General features: G+C 31.8%; 1 pseudogene; it reads left to right on the forward strand.

Moving 5' to 3' along the window:
- The first annotated feature begins 2522 nt into the window (after nt 1-2522).
- LOC111736717 lies at nt 2523-2641 on the forward strand (annotated as a pseudogene).
- The last annotated feature ends 1140 nt before the right edge of the window (nt 2642-3781 follow it).

The following is a 3781-nucleotide window of genomic DNA, read 5'->3' on the forward strand; positions in this document are numbered from 1 at the left end:
TATGTCAATGTAGTAGGTTCATTGCTTGTAACAAATGTACAATTGTTGTGGGGAATGTTAACAATGTAGGAGACTACACATGAGGCAGGCAGGGGTGACATGGGAAATCTCTGTGCCTTATTCTTAATTTTGCTGTGAACCAAAAACTGCTCTAAAAATATATATTTATTCTATTAAAACAAATAAGTAGAGAGAGTAAATACTAAGAAGCAGCTCAATTTTCTTGGGTTATTGTAGAATGCAGATTTTGGGGAGACATAAAGAAAAATATATATTTATACGCACACACATACATAGAAAGATTTATATAATAACCAGTGTAGTGACATAATATCCAAGAGAAAGTGGTTATCAAAGAAAACCAATCTATGTCAAATGTTACCAATAATTTGAATTGTAGAATAAAAATTGTCATTAGATTGGCGTAGTGGAGATTATCGGGCTTCTTTCCACTTGTAGTGGGGACAAGGGTTGACTGTCTTGGATTCAAGACAATTCAACAAGAGAGAAAGGAGGACAGTGTGAACAGAGGATTCTTGATGATTTACTACAAAACAGAAGCACAGAAAAGAGTGATAACTAGAGAAAGATACTAGGTTAAGGATGTTTTTCTTCATTTTTTCACAGTGAAATACAGTGTCTCCTAATGTTAATAAGAATTGCTATTCGGGAAGAAAAAGAAAATTTACAAATAGGAACTCTGTATAGATGTACCAGTCAAATTCAATTCACACATGGAGAGTCTGATTTTGGATAAAAACATTTCTAATCCATCCACTGTAATAGGGAGAAAAAGAACAAAGAAGTTTGATATATTTGGTACTGCATGGATGTGGGAAATTTCTTGATTGCTTGAATTAGTTCAGCTGTGTAATGATCAAAACTGTCAACAGACTGAGGACTGGGAAGAAGGTTTGGAGAATTAGTTGCATAGAAAAATAGAAAAAAAAAAATGAATTAATAGGAGAAGTATAGGAGTGCCCAAGAGAGTTAAATTAATAAAGTGTGTGTGTGTGGGGGGGGTCCCAGCTATATTCACATGCTGCATTACAGGCAGAATGTTTTAAGTGTAGTTGTAATCCACACACCCCTACTCTGAGGCATTTAATCAAAGGAGAGAGAGTAAATGAGGATATATGCAAAGGGATAATTATAGATGTGCACAACTGGTTCTAAGACTTGAATGCAGAGAAGTGAGGATTTGAGTGGTTGATGAAAAATGAAAAGATCAATAGCTTGTAGGTCATGAAAGGTCTATAAAATTTTTAGATTCAAGGTATTTGAGTGAATCAACTATAAAAATAGAAGGTGGCAGTTAGGAAAATAATTTAAATTGAGATTCAGGAGGAGGTTCAACTATTTTTAATTAAAAATCCGGGTGTGTCAATTGGAAAACTTGAGGTGAGATGGATGAAAAATTTATTAGAGGGAAGGAAGTGAAGAAACTATGGAGAATAGATGATATATTTATATTAAAAATCACAAATGTGAAAAATATAACTTGTGAAATATAATAAAACGCACTAAAATTTTTACTGAAAGAGATATTACAGAAAGAGGTAGATGACTGTAAACAGGGAGGAATCATTGTATAATGTGAAGGCATGCAGAATAAAGTGCTGGTCTTTTTGAGAATTTAAATGTTAAGAAATTTGGAGGAGGTTGAGTTGTTTGCAGGGTTTGAGGTAACCTAGGATATAGGGCATGATGAGAATATCTCTTATGCAAAATTAGAGAGTTAATCATAATGTTTTTGCAAATGTAGGTAGCTGTGGTAACTGCAGTCTCCTTTATGAGATGGGACTGTTAGGTGGGACTTTTGAGAGTAGAAGTAAAGGGAAATGGAAGTCTCAGCAGTAACATAAGAAGCTCTCTAGGTCAAAATTCAACCCCACTATCTTACTAATTATGGGAAGGCCAAAAACAGAGAGTCGTATAATTAATGCTAAAACCAAGATGAAAACAGCATTGAAGCTAAGGGACAACACATGCCATCTGCCATTTATTTAACAGAGAAAAGCTTACCAATAAATCTTTCATAAGCTAGTACCATATAGCACATGGCGTCTACCAGTGTATAATTTTTAATAACATTTGTTAAAAATATTATAATAACCTTGTATCCTGACTTATTATTTCAAGGATATCATGATGGCAAAAACATATTTTCGGGGGTGGAAACCAAACCAAAAAATTCAAAACAAAACATTTTAAGATTTTTAAATATTTATAAATGAAGAATTGAAAGAATCAAATATCTTTCATTGTCTAGAAAAGTATTTTTGCAATAACTTTTACTCTCTACTCTTCTTAATAACCTGGACATTTTTTAAAGCAAGCATGTATTTCTTTTATTTCTTTGTTTGCAGAAATCAAAAATTATTATGGATATTACTATTGCTTTAGTGAAAATATATTAAAGTATTTTATTAAATAAAGATTTTGATAATTTTTAAAAAGTGGTTAAAAATTTTAATGTTTATTTAAAAATGTGTGGAAAGATAGCAAAAGAAACAGCAATAGTCTACTGCCATGCTTCTCTGAACAAGCCTGATCCCGTCTGATCTCGGAAGCTAAGCAGAGTCGGGCCTGGTTAGTATTGGGATGGGAGACCACCTAGGAGGACCAGCTGCTGTAGGCATAAAACATGAAAATAAATAAATAAATAAAAGATTGTAGGCTGACAAGGTCCTTGCAATCTGTGAGGTCAACAAAGGGTTGCCTCGCCTAAAAATAAATAAATAAATAAGCAATAGACGTTTGACCAAATTCACATTTTATCTAAAATGTGTTCAAATGCCTTGCTGTAAAAATAATTCAGTTGGAAATATTACAACAAACTGTTCTTGCTAGAATAAAAACAGTTACTATTTTAACCATGATAAAAATGTGACAGTTTAATTTTTCAGATATTATAGCTCTCCCATTCCCAGTTCTTCGTGGAAACAAAACTAAGGATGTGTAAAAATTTTACAAAGTGTAAAATATAAAATAAAATAGAACTTTAAGGACATATGAGTCGAAATTAAGTTTCAATTTAAGTGAAATATTAAAATTATCCTTTAGTATATTAGCCTTATAGCTTTTGCTAGGTAAATGACAATAAAAAACAAGATTTCAACATGTCTGGCAAAAGATAGTGAGAAAGTATTATGTAAGGATAAGTCAATATTATAAGAATAACTAATATTACCATGTTTGCCTGATTTAAAATATTTTTGATTGTATATCTTTTCACATAAATTGCAATATTGAGGTATAGGAACCAAACCATACACATCTTATCTCAGTTCTATTCAGGGTCTCATTTCAGCTATTTTGAGTATATAAAACAGTCTAGTAATCAAGAAAAGTTGATTTTCAAACAGTATTATTCTATTGGTTTTATAATAATACATAATGAAAACTATGTAAAATAATATTATTTTACTATTATCAGGATCATCAAGTATTCCAGAAATGGAAATATAAAATCTTTGGTCCTCACATGGATTAGTTTTAAAAAAATATAGGGCTGATTATTTTTTTAAAAAAATATTTCAGGAGCTAACCTCATTTTTAAAAAGTCCATGTACTACAAGGGTCAGGAACTAATGAAGCCATTAACACACACACACACACACACACACACACACACACACACACTTCTTGGGTAGGTTTTTATACTGTAAACTCTGAGATCCTATGCTTTTGGAAAGTTGTCTGTAGCGGTTCTATTAGTACAAAACATACGAAATTATAACTTGTAGTCTTGAATCCTATTTCTTGCTCTGCTAGTTAC

Source organism: Pteropus vampyrus, unplaced genomic scaffold, assembly GCF_000151845.1.
Source record: "Pteropus vampyrus isolate Shadow unplaced genomic scaffold, Pvam_2.0 Scaffold21, whole genome shotgun sequence".
Classification (NCBI taxonomy): Eukaryota; Metazoa; Chordata; class Mammalia; order Chiroptera; family Pteropodidae; genus Pteropus; species Pteropus vampyrus.